The 21,274-nt window shown below is 49.3% G+C and overlaps 1 long non-coding RNA gene across 2 annotated transcripts in view; it reads left to right on the top strand.

The window, feature by feature from the left end:
- The window catches only part of LOC138925359 (uncharacterized), a 66,160-nt gene that overhangs the window by 5,412 nt on the left and 39,474 nt on the right, over positions 1-21,274 (top strand). The window contains exons 4-5 of one of the 2 annotated variants that reach the window (XR_011441395.1): positions 1,986-2,406; positions 13,660-15,912. This is a non-coding gene — a long non-coding RNA (uncharacterized lncRNA). Of the gene's footprint in view, positions 1-1,985; positions 2,938-13,659; positions 15,913-21,274 lie in introns of those variants that run through there. The other variant, XR_011441394.1, reaches the window with a different exon arrangement.

Here is a 21,274-nt window from a genome sequence, read left to right as displayed (position 1 = left end):
CAGTGTGGATGAATGTCCCACATGTTGACAAATGGTCTTGCCCAAATGCCACTGGTGCCACTGCCGAGAGGCATGATTTTCCTCAAAGGGACCGGACACATATACAAACCAATGATGAATGTCTCCTCTTCCTACATTTGAGATCCCAACTGAAACACTCACCAATAGGTGCAGAATTATCTGAGTGGGCTCTCATTTCGCTCCATACAGAAAACGCTGTTGAAAGCGATCAACGAAAGGTTTAACATCTCCATATGAAAGAGTTTGTTAGGTCTTACCACAGAGGAGCAAATGGTCACAGTGGCTACAGATTAATAGGACTTCTTAGCATTATGTAAAGGAAGAGAAGGTGGAATTTTTAAAGAAACGAGAATGCCAATTTCACAGCTTGCACCAGCTCAAGAGAGTGTTAGGGCGAGGTCAAAGCGCGTGAGTGAGGTCCACCGCAAATTCGGGGACAGCCACCTCTCCTGTTGCCTTCTTCTTTGGGCTCCAGGTGTCCCGGGATGGGCTCTCTGCCTTCCCACAGACTCATCCCAGCAGTTACCCATTCCCTGAGCATTTCATCAGCAGAAAGCGAGAAACTCTCTTCCTGCTCCTGAAACTGCTCATCTCAATTACAAATGTGTTGGCAAAGTGACTCACAGGGGAAGAGCATTGATCCGAGTCGGGGACCCCAGCCACCCCAGCCCACACTGGGCACCCACAATCCCGCGTGACTCTCCATCACTTGCAGGCGTGCGACTTCACGGAAAAGCACGCTGAGCAAAGTGAGGCGCTCAGAATGACATGGAGTATTTTGGGAAGCTTTTTCAAAAGAAAAGCCTTTTTTTATTTTCTTACAGCTGTAAATGTTTGCCCGACATTAGGATAAACTGCTCAGTCTTTGTCTGGGTAACAATATGTTGTCTTTAAAGGGTGGGAAAGCGCCGTCCCGTGGAAAGCAAGGCGTTCCCTCTACCCCATCCCTGGAGATGGGTCCTTCTAACTTTTCCTGATGTGCTTGTTTCATACATTCTACTGAGTTTGGCTTAGAGACAGTCTGTATTGGCTTCCTTCGTTTTCCTTTAAAGCTGCTCTTATCTAAATCCTGGGCCCTCTATCGTTAAGAGGTGTTCCATGAGCATGTAGGGTGGGTTAAGGTTAGGCTGAGCTCTCAAGATTCAAGTGGCCCCTCTAGCTTCGTGCAGTCCGTTCCAATGCCCTCGTGATGCCCTTCAGTTAAGCATCAATATTCTGTGGCTTTTTTGCATAATGATCGTGGATGACTCTTCTTCCTATGGGCATAGCTGTGAGTGGAGGTGACATCTTGAATGTGTCACCATGACGGGGCTGGCCTGAGGACAAAGCTGGCATCCTGGATGGCAGAGCCCAATTAGGGTGAGAAGATGTTACTTACATAAATTAACCAGCCCTGGCTCAGATGCCCTTTTGTTAATGAGATAATAAATTCCAGCGTCACCCGATCCACGTCAGGTGAGCTTTCTGTGGCTGCAGGCGTACAAAGTGCCCTCGAAAGGATGCTCTTCCTGGCTGCGCTGCCAACCTGCCAGTGACTTGAGCACGTCACTTGATCTCTTTAGCTTGCGTCTGTGAGTGAGAGAATCGCCAGAGACAATCTCAGGGACCGTGTGATCCCTGATATTGAATTTCCTGTGGTTTGGTTTATTTGGGCCCCAGGGACTGAAGAACTAGGTGTGCCCAGCGGCAGCGCTGTTTTATGGCAATTTCCTGGAGAGAGCCAAGGGGACAGCAATGAGCAGCTGCTATGTGCTGGGCCCTCTAAACAGAACATCTCACTTAATCCAGCACAGTAGTCCCACCTGATACTATTACTTGTCCCATTTTACAGATGACACAACCAAGACCCAGAGAGGTTTAGTAACTTACCCAAGATCACACAGCTGGACAGTGACAGAGCCGGACTTTAACTCCCGGGCTGCCCAAATTCCAATGCCGCTGATGTTGCTATTTCCCTCTTTCAGGGCAGGAAGAAGAATTGCCCCGAGACCTTCACGGGAGAAAGTTTCCACACAGCAGACGTTCTCAGATTTCACCAGAGTCGTACTATTTTCCCGCATCTAGACACCACCATACAACCAAGATGCAGGGCGTGAACAGAGAATTAACGCAGCAGAGCCTTCGGCATCTGGCCAGGCTCCTGATGGCCACGTCAAGCTTTTGTCCTGCAGCAAGTCGACTGGGTCAGCCTGTGCCTAAGTTGGCCATCAGGAAGGCAAACGACCGTCAGCCCGCTCAGCGACCCTGGCCTTCTTCCCCAGAGATTTGGCTCCATCTCTTCAGCACTGAACTCAATTAGGTCGTTCCGCTATCTGGTCGATGTTGCTGGACAATGCCATTGATAAGCCATAGAAATTCGACTCATGGTTCCATTAATTTGATCAGGTGAGAGAAAGGTATTTGATTTGGTGCCGTTGGAAGCTCCATTGCCTCTTGTTTTCTCAAAATTAAAGAGGGTGCTTTGGTGTAAGGACTCAAATAACCGCAGGTGTGGGTTTAACAGGTCTGGATCTTAGACTCAATGGCATTGTATTTTCTCAACTCACGTTAGCAACACATCTAGACAAGTTCAACACAGAAATCATGGTGATCCCCTAAGATGACTAATCTCACATTCTACTGCAGGGGGCACATGCCTTTGGGGCCAAGGACAGTGTGGCATCTGTTCTCATAGGTAAAGACGAGGAACTCTAAGATTCCACCTGCTTTGAAGCTATTTTCCCCAACGCTCAGGGTGGAGCAAATGCTTCAAAGATAGAAGGTCATGGGCTCTGTCCAAAGTCCAGAGCTTCCCATTTTATGACACAAACACACCCAAAGGCGAAAGTGCTTGCTCCAATGAAAAGGGAAGTTCTTCCTGTTGAGCCAATATGCTGAGGCCGCTTTATGAAATAAAAATCAGATCAAGCTCCGTTTTACTTGGATCGCTGGGGAGCGTGAGAGAATTGCATTACCTGTCTGACCTCGTTAGGCTCCTTGCTAGCAAATGGATAGAGCTAGACGATGCAATTTGCTGTGTGAGCGGGTGCTCTGAATTCAGATGTGGGTGGGAGGGTGGAGGAGGAGACAGGAGGGTGAGTCTGTAACATGGGCTGGACTGAGTCAGCTGCTGAAGCTGGAGTCCTGGGGAAGGAGAGTCTTCCTTCTTTCCCCAGGCCGTGAGCACCATTGCTGGGAACCCTGGAGCCCAAGTTGAGTGAAGGAGCCAGCCTGGAAGCTGCTCTCACCACGTACTCTGTCCCTGATCCAGAAAACATGTGTGAGCTTCGGGTGGATCAGATCATTAACAGAAAGCAGGGAGGGCCAGGCCTGGTGTATCAGAGAGGATTGTGTTTTGAGGAATTAACAGAACACTCAGCTAACTGTAGCTTAGCCAAATAAGAGTTTATTAGAAGCATATACAAGAAGTCAAGAGAAAGGGATTCTAGACATTGTGCAGTGGCTTGATTTTGTCACATAGACCCAGGTTCTATTTTTCTGCAGCATCATTAGCATTTGGCTGCGTCATGGTTGCAAGATGGCTGCTATGCCTCCAGGTATCACATCTGTGTTCCAGGTAGGAGGAAGGAGGGAGGGAAAAATGCAAAAGGCTTTCTGGTGTAAGCGGCATTCTGAGATGGTCCCCCAAGATTTCCTGTCCTGATCCCAGATACTGTCAAGGTATTGAGATATCTGCCTGTGATTATATTTCCATGATAAATGGAATCTTGCAGATGTAATCGAGGTTACTAATCAGCTGACTTGGCATTAATCAAAAGGGAAGTTATCTTGGTGGCCTAATCTAATTGAATGCAAGCAGTCTCTAGGAGCTGAGAGTGAGTGACCCTGGGGGACAGCCAGCAGGGTGATGGAGACCTCAGTCCTACAGCCACCAAGAGCTGAACTCCAATGATCAGAATGAGGTCGGAAGCAGGCAAGTCCCCAGAGCCTCTAGATCAAAACCCGGCCTGGCTGGCACCTTGATGTCAGCCTTGCGAGACCCTCAGCAGAGAACCTAGCTGAGCCCCCCTGGACTTCTGACCTCCAGAATCAGGAGCTGACCAGTGGGTGCTGCTTTAAGCTGCTGTGGCTGTGGAATTTGTTACTGCAGCAATAAAAAGTTAATATACTTTCCCATGAGGTTTGGACTTTTATCTGGGGAGGCAGGCCCTCCCCAACAGACATCCAACTGGACTCTGGGTCACAGGCCCACCAATGAAAAGGCAGAGGGGGTGAGACACCGTAATGTCACAGCAGGCTCCCTTTTTTTTTTAAGATTGACACTGAGCTAACATCTGTTGCCAAGCTTTTCTTTCTTCTTCTCCTCCCCAAAGCCCCCCAGCACATAGTTGTATATTCCAGTTGTAGGTCCTTTTAGTGCTGCTATGTGGGACACCGCCACAGCATGGCCTGATGAGCGGTGCCATGTCCGTGCCCAGGATCTGAATTGGCAAAACCCTGGGCCACCCAAGTGGAGCGCACGAGCTTAACCACTTGGCCACGGGGCTGGCCCCCTAGGCTCCCTTTACTGGGCTGTGCGAACCCAGGGAGGTGGAGGGAGGGGAAGGAGAGGGAGGCAGGAGGGATGGGGGTCTTTGCCAAGCCCACTGCCTGCATCCTGCAGGACTACTCACTCACCTCGAAGGCCTGGCTTCTGAGAGGATGCCGGAGGAGGGGTCTCGGAGCAGTCCCTGGTGAGGGAGAAAGGAAGACTCTACCCCCAGCTCCCACCTCCTATTGAGCAAAGGTTCACCCGATGCGTGTGAACCCCCTGTATGTCTGGGTGTGCACCTGTGGGTGCTGAGTGGTCCTCACTCCTGCGCCAGGTTGTGCCCAAGCGGCACAGCCAGAAGATGAGGCATCTTGGGTTCCACCTGTGAGAAGTCAGGCAGAGCCCACGCAGAGCCAGGCTGACACACAAAATTCCAGATGTCTGCTGGTGGAGAGGCTTCTTTGTCTTCCAAGACTGGACCTGTAGGCCTATGAGTTCTTCTGGCTCCTAAAGAAGACCTTTGTCCTTTGTGACCTTTGTCCTAAAGGGACAAACAGAACCCCAAGGGAAATTGCCTTATGAACATACTGCTAGATTGAGCCGGCTGGTGGTGTAGTGATTAAGTTCACGCACTACGCTTCAGTCGCCTGGGGTTTGCAGGTTCAGGTCCTGGGCGTGGACCTAAACACTGCTCATCAAACCATGCTGTGGCAGCATCTCACGTACAAAATGGAGGAAGATTGGCACAGCCGTTACCTCAGGGCCAATTTTCTTCCCCCCAAAAGAGAAAAAAAAAACCTCCTGGAAAACTTGTTAGCAAGTTATTGTTTCCATTTTCATGTTTCTGCTAATATGGAAAGGCGTAAAATCCTGCAAAATCCTTGGCACAATAGTGGACAAAACCTTCGATTCTTAGAAGCCCTGCTCCTCCCTACAATTTAAATTTGAATGACAAATGTCGTGAAATTGTACTTGGAGGAAGATGTATTGGTTTGGGCTCCAGAGGGAAGTAAGGCTGCCTGAGATTTTGTCATAAGTGAAAAGCAGACAAAGGACACTTTGGAATCAGAAGGAAACAGAAGCAGGGGGTGGCTGGGGTCTTCCCGCAGACGTGTTGCTGCTGCCAGCCGAGCCTGTCCTCCCCCCGGGCTTGGGCTGTGCCGGACGGGCTTGGCTGCTGTCAGACCTCAGCGGTGCGGATGCTACGAAGGAAGCCTTTCTGGGAGCTCAGCACATAAGTTTCCCCAAAGAAATGGAATTCTTCATCATTGTCGCCCATGGAGAAAAAGATCTGGGTGTGTTTCGTGGAAAACGCAGACACTGTAGAAAGAGATGCTGTGTGTGACTCGTCGTTTAGGTTCTGTGTTAGCTTCCTAGGGCTGCTGCAACAAATGACCGCAAACTGGGGGCTTAAGACCCAGGAATTTATTCTGTCGCCGTTCTAGAGGCCAGAAGTCCAAAACCCAGGGGGCAGCAGGGCTGTGCTCCCTCTGAAGGCTCCAGGGAGCATCCTTCCTGCCTCCTCCACCTCCTGGTGGCCCCGAGCGTTCCTGGGTTATAGACCCATCACTCCAGTCTCTGCCTGTCTTCACAGGGCTTCCTCCTCTGTATGTGTTCAGCTGTCCTCTTCTGTCTCTCCTGAGGACACTTTCACCCTAGTCCAGTACGATCTCATCTCCATCCTTACCTACAGTACATCTGCGAAGACCCTATTTCCGAATAAGGTCACGTTCTGAGGTTCTAGGCGGACATGTGTTTTGGGGGCACTATTCAACCCACCAGAGGATCTGAAGGCAGGATTGGGTCTGGGTAGCAAGATGATTTGTCCTGTCCTTTTCCTCCTGGCCACATGGATAAGGCCATTAGAAAGGAGATGTGGCCTTTGGTAGACGGATGCAGCCCAGCCAGGAACACCTTGCAGGGAGGGAGCTGGGGGTTAAGGCTGGACCTGCTCCCTTCCCACACTCCTGTCTCCTGCTTTGCCTCCCATGGGTCAAGGCCAGCTAGATACACAGGGCAGGGAGCCCCACAATGCGGCCTCCCTGGGCACAGAGCAGGGAGGAACGGTGGGGAAAATGGAAGACACCCCGCTCACCCTCCCAGTTCAGAATCACTGGAGAGGTAGATACAGGAGCCAAAGAGATGGAGAAAAATCCATCTGCTCCATTCGTGTTAAAACTAGCTTGGAGGACAGGGCCTGACCTGTGGCCAGACTCTATTGCTCTCCTCCTCTCCCTCCAGTGTGAGCCTCGCCCACCCAGAACCCAGAGGAGAGGAGCGGGGAGGCAGGGCTCTCTGAAGGAGAGTGGGCAGAGCTGAGCTGGCCTCAGCTCTCAGAAAAACCACTCCTTTCCAGAGGCAGGAGTCAGTGAGGGGCAGCGAGGAAGGTGGACATTACTTCCAGGCCCTCCTGGTATATGGGCCGAGGACATTCACATCCCCGCTGTAGAAATGGGAGTGGGGAAGGTTAAGCAGCCTCCCTGTTAAGGCAAAACCAGTAAGTGGTGTATAGTAGGGGTTGGCAAACTGTGGCCGGTGGGCCAGACTCGGCCCTCTGCTTGTTTTGTAAATAAAGTTTTATCGGAACACAGCCCTGCCCTCCATTTACGTATTGTCCATGACTCCTCTCCTGCTACAGTGGCGGGGTTTGAGTAATTGTGACAGACACCATATGTCCCACAGAGCTAAAAATACCATCTGGCTCTTGGAAATATTTTTCCGACCCCTGGTGTATAGGATTTGAAAAAGCCTTTCCCTTGCCCCACAAATGCGGTAGAAAGCACTCAGGGTGACGGGACACTAATTTATGAAAGGCTCTGCGGAGTTCAGACCGTCTGAGGGGACGGGAGGTTGCTGTTCCCATCCCACCCTCACCTGGCACAGACGAGAGGACACAATCCCACCCTCACTATTCAAATTGCCATTTCTCTCCCTCTCCCTCTCAGCAGAAAGGGTCTAGACAAATTTGTGGAAGCTAAACGTGTGCCTAATGCAAGTCTGCTTTCTGTGAAAATTGTTTGAAGGAAACAATCAAGAGGGGCATTCGGAAAGTTGAATGAATAAACTACGAATGAGGAAGAAAACCAGTACACTGAACAGAAGGAAGGAGAGAGGATGCCGTGCTGAAAGCTCAGCCGGTCTCCGGACTAACCCCGGGCCTGGCCCACCCCTGGGCCCCCCGTAAAGATACGCATCGTGGTTTTCAGGCATCACGAGTGGATTCGTCTGTTAACTCATGGTCAAACGCATTGTTATCGTATATACAACTTGAATCCCTGCAAATAAAATAATAGTAAATTGAAGTATCAGTAAAGAAAAGCATGGGGAAAACTCAGAAAGGAAATAATACTAAAATGTTACAAGTCAAAGGACCATGGATGACTTTTTTTACTCCCTCTTCCAAATTCTCCATATGGAACAAATATTTCTTTTATAATCCAAAGAAAACAAGGCAGAAAGAAAATGGATGGTATTGAATTTACTGTTGTTTGTCAACCTGCAAAGCTAGCCTGCTCCCTCAGAGATGCCTTTCGGGCAGGGTAGTTGGAGGGCGGTCCCAGCATCATCTCCTTGGCAGCGGCCCCTTCAGGGAGAGCTGTGGCCGAGGGAGGGAGCTAGGATTCAAGGGACAGTTAAGAAGGGAGGGAGGGAATCTCCAGGAGGATGTCAAATGCGCTGATGCAGGTGCTTATGCGTTGGAAATGGCTAACAATTTGGCAGGTATTTTTCTCTTCTTTTCCAAATTGATGTGCTCAAATTTGGTTGTTTGTTTTCAAAATCTCCAATTACTGCCCGCCTGGTTGTGATAGAGCCTGAGAAATTCAGCCCAAGGAATCTCGTCCGAGGAATCGAGTGAACAGCCCAGGCAGGGTAAGATCCAGCCGGGTGTACCAGGAACTTCCACAGGAGTCCGTTGTCACAAATGCCATAATCATCCTCTCCTGCCCAAGGACCTTCGGTGATGCAAATGGATCAGAGAAATCTCTCCTTCTGACACCTGAAGAAAAAGGAGGAGAGCCCTGTGACCGCTTTCTTAGAGATGCCAACACTAACCCATCTGTCCAGGACCATTGGGTGTCTGCCTGTGTTGAGGCCTGATCTGGTCCACCATTTTTAAACAGTGGGTTGTGACCCATCAGGGGGCCGTAACTGATGTAATGTGCAGCCACCAGCATTAAAAATGTGAAATAGGATGGAAGAAAATAGAAAATATCCGAGAGCACGGCACATGGCCATGCCTGGCACAGAGAGGGTGGGAAATGCAGTTTAACTGTGGAAGGCAAAGAAAGGGAAATAGCAGGATGGAGATCTACCCCAAAATGTGGGGCCTTGTGAATGGGCTGGCTTTTACTGAGTGGATAAAAAACATTTTAGTAGGTGCCACCATGGAGAAAAGCCGGTCCTGACAGATGCCCATGCCCTGGACACTTAAGCACCGGGGAGTGGGTGGATGCTCACAGGCTGGATGAAAACCACACCTACAGGCTTGTAATCCAAGATCCAACAAGCCTAGTGATGGGAGAGACTAGAATTCCCAAGGAATGCTCACGGGCCTGGTTTGGGTTGTTACCCATTGCTGAACCCATCTCTGTGGCTGGAGCTGTGGGTCATGTCAATGACTGGAACCATGAGCAGTTTCAGCCTCCTGGCCCTCATGGACTGACCACTGAGGAGGTCAGGTTCCTAAAGGAAAACGGCAGACAGGCAAAACCAACGAAGTCCACTGTCGCTTCAAGGGCAAGATTCACCTCTGGCAGTAGCCCACGCCCACTTCTATTCCACTTAGAGGGGCAGATGGTCAACTCCTGAGAAGTGTGGTGGGGACAGTGATAGGACCCCCAGAGAGGACCGTGGCATCTACGAGAAGCAGGACTGCCTGTGCCAACAGTGTTTGCTTCTTCTGAGAGTGCATCCTTCCTCTGCTGTACCTCCAGTTACGCAGATATGAAGAGGGCAGATCGTGTCGACATTAACAGTCAAGAATAAATAGATTTTGCGTGATTATTGTTAAAGTGTTCTTGCCATGGTGCAATTTGGAGCTGCCTTTCTATGGAGACACAGCTGCAGGGCATCCAGAAGAATCTTGTAATCAGCTAACAAGGAGGAGTGATTTTGAACTCCCTCCTCCTTCTCATTGCCTTTTCTTCCCCTTAACCAAGCTTCATCTTCCTTTATTAAAAAATGAGAATATACATATTCATCCAGAGTGAAGGAAAAGAAAAGAAGGGAGGGAAAGTGGAGGAAAGTGAGAGCTTAGGGCAGGGCTCTGGCCAAGACCACTTAGGGTCAGGGGCCATCTTGGCCCTTGACTGGCTGTGAAACTTTTGGGCAGATTCTTTGTATCTCTGAACCTCAGTTTTCCCTTCTGTAAAATAGGGGTGATCATAATTCTGATCTCATAAACTTGTGGGGAGAATTAATTGACTCAGAAAGAGACAGCCCCTGATGGCCACTCAATGATGGAAGAAGATGCAGAGAGGAAGGGAAAGAGGAGGAGAGGCGTGCTGGGGCGGCAGGGTGTGCCTGGGGGGAGGACTCAGGTGGAGGAGCAGCTGCTTTTCTCCTGGAGTTACCCTCTGATTTGCATTTGGAGTGGAAAAGCATTTCAATCCACAATCCAGTGAGCAAGAAATGTAATTTTTTTTAGGGCCGCTTATTTCCATGGGGAGGGACCTAAATCTCAGGCAAACGTGATGCGGATCCTGTTCCCTGGGCTTTTGTCTACATTCCAGGCAGCCTGGAACAGCCAGGATTGCGGTGTTACAGGGCAATTCAGAGGGTGAACTCTGCAGCCTTGCTGCCTGGGACCAAACCCTGGGTCTGCTGCTCATCACCTGTGTCACCTTGACAGGTCAGTGGCCTTCTCTGTGCCTCTGTCTCCCCAGTTGTAAAGCAAGGATAAGAGGACCTAACTCACGGCTGATGTGAGGATTAAACGAATTCACAGAGGACCACTGAAGGCCCAGCTCCCGGGAGCATCATTTGCATGGAAAACGCTGGGAAAGACGCCCCCTGGAGCTCACAGAACACACTGCCCAGTGCCAAGGCACCCTCCTCCTCGTGGGCGGACACACGCATTCTGCCTCCCCATCGAGGATGTGCACGGAGGGGGTGGCTTTGCTGGGAGCCCGCGCCCACAGCCGCGCCTGTGCACTCCTACTAGAGCGCCCCAGAAATAGGGGCTGCTAGTGAACTCATTACTAGTATCTCAAGGACGGCCAAAATTTCCCCTCCACAAATCTCCCCACTGGCTGTCACGGAACCTTAAATTCCCCTCAGGAGAGTTACTCTTTGGGGGTAAAATGCATTATCCATAGAGAGTTGTTTGAATATGTATGTTTTATTTGAGAGGGAACATGGTAGCTCATGATGAAATGAGAATGCATCAGTTAATAGAGGAAACCCCAGTGGCACCTTAGACCATCTGGGGAGCCCAGTGCCCAGAGCATGCCCCAGAGACCCTGGCTCAATCTGGAGGGAGGCCAGACGTGAGGACTTGATAAACTTCCCCAGGTCGTTCTGAGGTGCAGCCCGGTGCGAGGCTTGACCTTCAGGGAACTGGATAAGACCCATCTGTCCTGATGGAGGAGGCGGCGGGGGGCGGGTGGGGGGGTGGACGAAGCAATGTGGCTCAGTGAGGACCGGGCACGGCGGGCACTCGGGGGCCCTGCGTGCCGAGGACATGCCAGGGAAAGGGAGTGGGTTGATGTTCTCAGTTTTGGCTCCAGGCTTCTAAATTCCTGCAGTTTTCAGGGGGCGGTGTGGGGGGCGGAGAATCCTATTATGGATCAGAGGTCCACTTTGCCTCTGAAAGAAGGAACGTCCTTGGACACGAGTGGCTTGGTTGGACCCTGACTCTGCAGCTTCATCTCACGCTTCTCCCTCCTTCACTCCAGCCACACTGGCCTTCTCCCCGTTTCTAGAACACACCAGATGGTTCTCCGTTCAGGGCTTTACACCTGGGACTCTCTCTGTCCAAATACTGTCCCCTACATCTTCCCACTGCTGGTTGGGAGGGGACCAAGGCATCAATAGTTTTACAATCAGCCCCACCCTACCTACAGCAGCCTCGTCCCGCCTCACTGGCATCATGCTCACCTGGCGGTATTGTCCTCAGTTCTTCACTCCCGCATCTTTATTCCAACGGTTTATTGTCTCCTTCCCCTGCTGGGATGTAGGGGACTTGATGACAGACACCTCCTCTGTCTTGTTCAGGGCTGGATCCCCGAGGTCTAGAAGAGTGCCTGGCCCAGAGCGGGGGAGCACACATCAACGGGATGGATGAATGGAGGAGCGAGTGTGTGAAGACCCGTCTTCGCCAAAAGAGGTTGCAGCTCTTTTTAGCACTTGAAGTTTTATTTATTTATGTTTTTATTGCAGTAAAAGACAACATAAAATTTGCCATTTTAACCATTTTAAAGTGAACAATTCAGTGACATCAAGTACACTCAGAACGTTGTGTGACCATCAGCACATCGACCTCCAGAACTTTTTCATCACCATCAAGGGACACCCTGCACCTGTTGAGCAGTTACTCTTTCTTTTCAACAGGGCAATGCCTTTGGCTAGGACACCTTGTCCTGAAAAACAAAGTCGAATGATTATTTCAAAGTGTGTGCTGTTCCTTTCCCGAACACTGGCCAGCTGTCCTGACATCGCTGAGCTCCTTCGAAGAGCTATCTGTGCAGACTGGGTATCTAGACGCGTCAACTCAACCAGCTGTGTCACAAAACCTGCCGAAAGACAGTCTTAAGTGGGTTCCTCAAGTATTTCAGAACCCCTGGGGCTTCGCACTCAGGACTTTATCACTTACAATGAAGCTGCCAGGCGCTCGTAGTTGCCGTCTTACCTTAGGAAGCCGTATTTGGGACTGGGGAGGCAGGCAGAGTCTCTGGGTGCCCATAACAGCTTCAATCTCATGGCAGCGGGATTGTCCCCCCAAGTGGAGGAAACACAACAGTTAATGTTTAAGTAGCATTTGGTACAGGTTGTGCATTTGGGAAGATAAAATATAGAATCTGGTAGGTGGAGAGTGAGTATATTTGGGGAGTAAAAAGCTAAGGATGGGGGAGGCATCCTCACCGGAGCTGTCTTCTTGCCCCAGGGAGAGGACAGGCTCTAGGACGCTGGACCCGAAGTTTCACAGGTGGGGGAAATGTCACAGCAAAGAGGCATGGCGGAATTTACGGAGGAACCTCTGGGATGAGAGAGGCGTTTCTCTCTGGGTCCGTGGTCTCTTTGCTGTGTGGCTTTAGAAGAGTCTGTGAGGCTCTGGCTCATTTCTTTGTCCATGAAATGGGGATAAAGCCCTCCTTCCACCTGCCCCACCCCGCAGAGCAGCTGTCTCAGCACTGTCTGCCTAAGCAGTGTGCCCTGATGCCGGAGGGACTCCCTCTGATGTTATGGATTAACTCCTCTCCTCTGCGCCTCCAGTGGGGCCACCTGCTGAGAAAATAGTCCAACCCTTTGTTGTAGGACTTAGTTATTTGGCAAAACCCAGTAGAGAAAAGCAGCTCTAGAGGATGGCCGGGAAGCTGGAATAAAATGTTCGGAAATACTCGGCAAAATTAAGATAGTGACATAGAACGATAATGTGGATGATTAGTATCCATTTTCTAAGAATTCTGCATTCCCCAGAGGAAACATAAATAGCAAAGAAATGCTCTGACTCCTCTGGTCATCAGAAAGCACACAGCTGTCAAGATTTCAGGGAAAGCTTGATGGCCTAAGATAGAGTTTGAACATTCAAGTGCCTGCAGGAGCCAGGCAGGAAATACAAAGAACTGAAATGGGAAAGTGTAATAAGGAGTGGTGGGGATTGTGGCAAAATGGTGACATTATGCCTGTATTAGTTTCCTATTGCTACTGAGCAAATAACTGCAAATTTAGTGGCTTAAAACAGCACACATTTATTATTTTACAATTCTGGATATCAGAGCCGTAACCTCCCCTGAAATAGGTGTCACTGGGACAAGATCAACATGTTGGCAGGACTGTGTTCCCTTCTAAAGGCTTTAGGGAAGAATACGTTCCTCGTCTTTCCCAGCTTAGAGGCCTCTTGTGCTCTTTGGCTCTCCTTTCTCCCTGGAGCCAGCAAGGGTCAGTCAAGGCTTTCTCACTCCGCATCAGTTTGACTCTCTTCTACCATCTCCCTCTTCACTTTTCAGGAGCCCCGTGATTGCATTGGGTCCACCCAGATAATCCAGGATGGTCTGTGTGTCTCAAGGTCAGCTGATTAGCAACCTTAATTCCATCGGCAGCCTAACTTCCCCCTCACCAGGCAACCTAACATATTCACAGCTTTCGTGTGGATTGGGATGTGGATGTGCATGCGGACAATCCTTGGACTAAGTGAAACTGGGTTTTAGTCCTGGTCCCCCCACTTTCTCTCCCTCTACAGTTCCTAAGACCTCGTGGTTTTCCCTTGGCACACGGAGTAAATTCTCCAAGCAGAGAAGTCCACTTGCAAAGGTCAAACCTGAACATCAACCTTCCCCTTCCCAGACCCCCTGGGAAAAACCCAACGTGTTTAGATTCTGCTGGAAAACTAACATCAGGCTGCTCTGAGAGGGAGCGACAAGAGTTCCAGCTGTGAGAGGCCGAGTCTGGGGCAGCAGGATGACAGGGCAGCGTGGAGTCCGCTGTGCGCGTCTGTGAGGGCAGATGGTGGAGCGGGCTGGAGAGCAGAGCCTGGGGAAGCCTGCGGCGAGGACCACATGGAGGGCCTGGACGTTGGAGCTCATACCTGAGACGCAAGTACTCCTCAGCTTCCAGTGCGGTTCCCTCGCTTGGCTGCGAGAGCAGATTAACATTCTCAGGTGCTCACTGTAACTCAGCACCTGTTCCCTTCTATTCCTGGAGGAGAATCGGTACTCCCTCCGCATCACCTGACAATGCTGAACACGCTCATCTTCCAGCTCCAGTGGTCAAAGTTTCCGATAGTTGGTGCATAACTGACGCACGCAGACCTCAGAGGAAGGCAAACATGTCAGAGGAAGGTGACATGATAAACTGGCGCTGACATCTGAAGACAGAGTGAAAAGTCAATTCGTGGAATGGGAAAACATTTTCTTCGTGATCAGCCGCCCTGAGGAAGAGGCGGATTCGCCATGGCAGGAGGTGGTGGCCAAGCCAGATAGGGAAAGGGGACCCGTCCGTTAAGTGAAGAAGCTTATTTTGAATCCATTTGCATGCACTGAATTTCTCAGCCTGAACCTGGTGCGGAACACTTGACAGAGGCACCAGAAAACCCACTTGATTTCTCCAAGTGTTTGCTCCAAGTGGGAGTTCTCGCTTTTGGAAGAACTTGCAGCTTCCACAGAGGAGATCGAAGTCTTGCCCCGTCACTGACCCTGCAGAAAGAACATCCTTCTAATTTCACCTTGGGGCTCTGAAGGCTCACGCCCCTCCCCCTGGGCGTGGTGCTGAGATGGGTGCTGTGAAGCCTTCTCTGATCTTCCTTCTGGACCTGGCACATCTCCAGGTATCTTGTGCCGTGCCCTGGGGGCCGCTATCATGCCAGGTGATGCCCTGAATCTCAGCGTCAGGAAGAACCACTGCACAGAGACTGCGGTTTACCTTGTATTTAAAGAGAAATGAGCAGGGGCTGAGAATTGTCACGTGTGGCGTGTGTGCAGGAGCAGTGTGTGAAGGGAAGAAAGATGAGGACACCTGTCATGAAAGCTGCATGGCGCTGGGGGAAAACAGAAATATTTACTTGGAATCTATTAAGCCTGATCAAATACAAATACTTCCCTTCATCTCCTCTCCATTAAATTTTTCAGCTAATTCAAAAGTGCTCAATCATGTTTTGTAGAATAGATTTTCGGAGGGAACGATATTAATATAGGTTAAATTTATTGAGCCCTTACCATATATCAGGGACTATTCTAAGGGCCTTACTAGTATTACCATGTTAAATCATCACAGGAGACCTATGAGTTATTGTCATTATACCCGTTTTACAGAGAGAAAGCTGAAGCTCAGACGTAACTATCTCAAGGTCCCCACAGAAGGTCGATGTTGGAGCTGGTACATTAGTTTCCTGTTGCTTCTGTCACCAGTTACCACAAACTTAGTGGCTTAAACAACATAAATTTATTCTGTCCCAGCTCTGGAGGTCAGAATTCTAAAATCAAGGTGCTGGCACGGATTTGTTCCCTCTGCATGCTCCAGAAGAGAAACTGTTTTCTTGCTGGTTCCAGCGTCTAGAGGCCATGTTCCGTGGCTTATGGCCTCTTCATCTTCAAAGCACATAGCTCCAACCTCTGCTTCTGCTGGCACATCTTCTTATCTGACCCTCCTGCCTCCCTTGTAAGGACCCTTGTGATGACATTGGGCCCATAGGATCATCCAGGATCATCTCTCCATCTCAGAATCCATAACTAATGACACCTGTGAGGTCCTTTTTACCCAGTAAGGTAAGACACTCACAGATTCTTGGGACCACAACGTGGACATCTTTGGGGGGCCGTTGTTCAGCTTAACAGTGATAGGATCTGAACCAACTGGTTTTGGCTGCAGAGCCTTCACTCCAAACCACCACTGTACATCCTCCTGGTGGGAATGAAGTGCTCAGTCGTACTGGAAAGTTGATGGGGATAAAATGACAGCCTCGTGGTGACGGGGCACATGTATGGGGAATGCAATTCACATGCTGTGAAGGGTGGAATATGCTTCATTACTGGCCAGAGAGAATTTCTCTCTCTGCATTGTCTTAGTGCCAGGTGGTTGTCACAACTCAGCATTTTGGGATAAAGAGGGCTCCCTAGCAGCCAGTCAAGAGCCTTTATGTTTTAAGATAGTGCACAGTTTTAGTAAACAACTCGAAATAGCTAAGTGATAAGGAAAATCTAGCATCTTACGTATTAAGATGTCCTAAAGTGCAGGAGTTTCAGAACAAGGTGATATATAGCAGCTCAAAGTCAAGTTTCTTTCTGTCTTTCTGCTTCCCCATCCTTATTAGCTTGGCCTCAGGCTGGTCCCCCTAACTTGGCAAGATGGCAGCTGAAGTTCCAGGGTTTCCATCACCATCCAGCAATGTTCTGTGTGTCCCGTTTATCAGCCAGGGGAACTTTTCCAGGGCCTTCCCAGCACATTTTCTCTCATCTCTCATTGGTCAGAATTGGGTCATATGCCCACTCCTCAACCAATCACTGGGATAGGGAAGGGAGACCATGATTGGCTTAGACTATTCTGGATTTACCCTTAAGTTGGATGGATGGGCACCTACTCTGAGGGGTGAATGGACTTGGGCAGGGAACCAACACCCTGTGCCACATGCAGGAACTATTGTTTGAAACAGTGGATGGCGGCTTCTTAAGTTCACCCCAGCCCGTCACCCATCTGTCATTGCTAAGGTTACGGCGACACGCATTGTGTTGGTCTGATTATTTACCAGCCTGTCCCTGTTCACTGATGGATTGCTAGGGGTCCCAGGGAGTGCTCAAAAGTCAGATTATTTACTTCTTCTGGACCATATCTACCTTGGATAGGAAGAAAAAATGCACTGTGCACCACATTTTCAACAGCAACTGTAAAAAAGACAGGAACATTTGAAAGTACCTTTCGATAGGTGCTTGGAAACATGGTAATTGCTTCTGAAACTGTGCATTTTGCATGGAATTACATCAGTGGTAGGAGTGAAGAGCATTAACATTTAAAAAATCTTGGTTTCTCGGTGGAGTGAGCTATCTGTCCCAAGGCGCGGTGGAGACACGCAGCAGCACCCGCTCTACTTCTGTCGTGGGATCTTGTTTCCTCCGCAGGACAGCTTGGGGTTTCGAGGAAACAGACCTTACCTCAAGAGACTGTGACAAACAGAAGCACGGGCAGAAAGCGGTTTTCTATCCTCAGCTCTTAAAGAGGAGGGAGTGGTGGCGGATGCACCGAGAATTGGCTCTGGGTGTCCCTGGAGGACCGCAGCCCTCTGCTCGAGATCCCTGAGAGGGGACACCTCCAATAAGGAGACCGGCAGGAGGCGTGTCGGGGACCTTAGTCTGAAACCTTGAAAGGTTTCTGAAAGTGCAAGGCTCAGATCCTACGTCACTCCCACCCTCAGCAGTTTTAGTCTGTTTTCAGCAAACTTCTTCTATCAGTTGGGAAACCCCTCATGCACTGGGTCCGCCTTCCCTCTGTTGGATTCAGCACCTCCTAACAAGCCGCTCAGCACGCAGTGTCCGCCTGTCATTCTCTGTGGGTCTTGGTATCATTGCCATCCCTGGGGGGGAGGTTGTCTGCAATACGACAAATCGCACCTTAGCTGGACTGAGTCTCAGAAGATCCTAATCTTGCGGGTGGAGAATTAATAGATTTGTGCCGGCTAGACACTGCCTTCTGAAAAAGCTCCTTCCCTTTCTTTAAATGTCACCTCTTCCAATGCATAGCCTTATAGTTGTTTACAGGGCATGAGCTATAAAAGTCTCACTCAAAGCTTAGTCGTCACATTTGGGTTGAATGGAATTAAAAGATTGGAATGGACAAGCACGAGAAATTCAGAGCTAAAAGTTAGGTTTGCGTGGACAATTAGGAAAGGAGAGGAAGCATTTCTGACAAACTAATGTATGTTAACAGGAAAAGGGTGGAGTATCATTCATTCATATTTAATGCAAAGGATGTACCAGTAACATAAAATGGTCTTTTTTGGAAGAAAATCAGATATAAATGCAAGAGTGTCCCCAGGGGGCTCCTTTCTTTTGGCTTCAGGAAGAGCTGGGTGCCCAACAGCCCCTGCACAGGACGCCTCCAGCCCCCCTTCCTGGCTCAGCTCTCACCCCCAAATGTGGGTCACACCCTGAGTAACTTCCTCCTCATCAGTGTTTCTCCACCTTGCACTGACCACACTTCACAATGCACCCGCTGGTGGAAATAACCTTGAACTGAGAGAGCCAGGAGGCCTCAGACTGTTCCTGGTTCTGCCTTTGCCTGGACCTTGGGCCAGTCACTTGCCATGTGGGCCTCAGTTTCCCTATTTTGATAATAAAGTGAATACACAAATGGTCACCAAGGTTGCTTCTACTGAGAATATTCTATGATTCCAACTTATAAGTAAATAATTTTAGCACCTCATCAAGTGAAGCTAAATGTATCTTTTGCTATAAATCTCAGGCATGATCAGAAAGACCAGTGACGGCGAATTTCAAGATTTGAGCCCCTAAATCTCTATTTTGGAGTTTCAAGCCCCCCCCCAACCCTATTCTGTAGAGCTGGTTTTTTGGGGGTTTTTTCCTAATTACTGGGATTAATAAAGAGGGACTGAAGGCAAAGAGTGTCCATTTGGGGACAGCCAAGCACTGAAAGCATGGCTGGAATGGCCGTAGCTCTGACAAACAAGATTTACCAAACATGGACACGTGTATCTTGGAGTCAAGACTGCAAGTCAAACCCCAGAGCCAACACTGTGGCTGGGAAATGCAGGGCTGTGACTGGCTTACACTGGGGTCGCATGCCGCACGATGGGTGCACAGGGAGGCAATCCCACCCTGAACAGTGAGGGAACATGGGGGAGGTTTGGAACCTCAGATGCGAAAACTCGTGGGTATTGAGAAGAAAACTAATGTCAAGGAGGCAGATAGCAATTGTGACCAGCACCTCCTCAGCCCCCTCCCATGTTCCTTCTCTTCAGCAGCATCCAAGGTGCAGCGAATCTCTTTCACTGAGTCGATCATGAAAAACACAGATCTGTCCATTTCTGGGCCCCACTCCTTGCAGCGAGTTGAATAGAGTCCTCCAAAAATGCACATCCACCTGGACCTACAGAATGAGACCTTATTTGGAAATAGGGTCTTTGCAGATGCAATTAAATTAAGACGAGGTTATACTGGGTTAAGGTGGACCCTAAACCCAATGACTGGTGTCCTTATACTTACAGGAGAAGACAGAGAGACAGAGAGGAGAAGGTCATGGGAAGACACAGTTCAACACCTGGCAGAGATTATAAGACAAAATAAAAAAAGACATACACGCTTAAGAAATGAGATGATTTCCAGCGTTAGAGTTGGCTGAGAAGGCTGTGGGGAGTTTTAAATCCAAAGTGAGAGTTTCCCCCCATTCTTCTAGTACTTAATTATGAGAAACTGACATTAATTTTTACAGATTGAGTAATTAAAATTAAACATGAGCCAAGTGGTTTGTAAATCTGTTAAAAGTGTGCTTCGTTTATTGAAGATTTGAGTGTGTGGAGAGAACAGGCTGGTGGAGTGGAAGCGGGGATGCTGAAATGGTTTGGAGATGAAGTGTGCTCTGTTCTGCCATTTTGTACCAACAACATGTATGATGAGAACTTTGACGTTGAGTGCTGGTGGTCAGGTCATGGATTCCCTTTGAGGACAGGTGGTTGCTTCCTGTGGAGCCCTTTGGGGGCCCGGAGACCAGGCTTGGGGGCCAGATCAGAAAGCAGAGTGGCCACTCCTCAGGCCACCATGCACATCAGCTTGGGAGGGATGGGAATGGTGGACGAGCCCCTGTGATGGCTCCATGTGGGTTTTGCGACCTGTGCTGGCCCAGATGAGAAAATCCAATGGGGCATGAAATGGAAGTGCTGTGTCAATGACAAAATGAATGTAAAAGAGTTGTATGCTGATGGATTCAAGTGGGCAATGAAGAAACAGGATTGTATGACTGCGTCAAAGTAAAAAAAATGTATTTGATCTTTTATCTGCTCTGTTGAGAGACTGCTACATATGCAAATTATTCTTTAAAAATTGTGACCTTGTGTAGAAACTTTGAAAGGGGAACAAACCTTCTTAGCTTTAATTGCTTACATTAATTGCTTCTACCTAGGAGGTAAGTCCTTCTTGTTGCCTGGCTTCTGGCACCACCTCTAACTCATACCAGGAGTTATGAAAAATTTAAAAAACAGCGAATCTTCCTGATGACACTTTTACTGCCATCTGTCAGAAAATGATTTTAATACACTGAGTTTGTTAGAACAAGAAACTTCACAGCCATCAGAGAGAAAATCTCTCATAAAAAAGACACTATTTGATCCAATCGAAGATTCCTTCTCTTGTAAGATTTATCAATATTTTCTAGACCACTAATTGAAGGTGCTGCCGGTTACAATTGGCAGATGCCCTTGTCTAAAAATGTTTCCCAGTTAAAGGACTGTTAAAGTGTGAAAGATGTGATCTTGGGATTGGAGATACAGGAGTGTACACTCTGTGACGTCAATTGCGCATGCTGACCCTTTATACGGGGTGATGATGTGAGCTGCACAGCATGCCCAGCCCTTTGCAGGACCTGGCTGACTTCTAGAATCTGGAAGCAACATTCGTTTGCTTCTCTGGAATTTGTTGGTTCCACAAACTCCTGAGAGGAAAGGTGCGTGGGGTGAAGTCTGGAAGAACCAGGCACAAGCTTCCAGCATCCTCTCCCAGTGGAGCCACAGAGGATGCGCTTAATTCCTCCAGCGACGGTCACGTCAACACGTGTGAAATGTTGTCTGCCAGGGAAGCCCTTAGCAACTCGGCACTCATGGCAATTATTGGGGGGCATTGCTGTCAGCACCCTCTGCCTGGCGCAGGCCAGATTCCAGACTCCCCTCAGGACAGCAGGCGTAGTGTAGTCAACAGACCGTACAATCAGTTTAGGTCCAGGGTGCTGCCTGTCATCTAGCAAAGGGTTTTTATCAGCAAGGGAACTGTTCACCAGGCCAGTTCCCAGATGCCACCCAGGGCTGGCCTTGCAAGCAGACCTTTCTAAGGACGGCTGGCTCAGGACTGCTGTGTGAACTTTATCCTGCATTTCCCGCTCAGCACTGTTTGAGGATTAAATAAGATGTTG

The sequence above is a fragment of the Equus caballus genome, chromosome 8 (assembly GCF_041296265.1).
Source record: "Equus caballus isolate H_3958 breed thoroughbred chromosome 8, TB-T2T, whole genome shotgun sequence".
NCBI classification, from domain to species: Eukaryota; Metazoa; Chordata; class Mammalia; order Perissodactyla; family Equidae; genus Equus; species Equus caballus.
The sequence above is the reverse complement of the archived record's forward strand: the minus strand, read 5'-3'. Positions and strand labels throughout refer to the sequence as shown.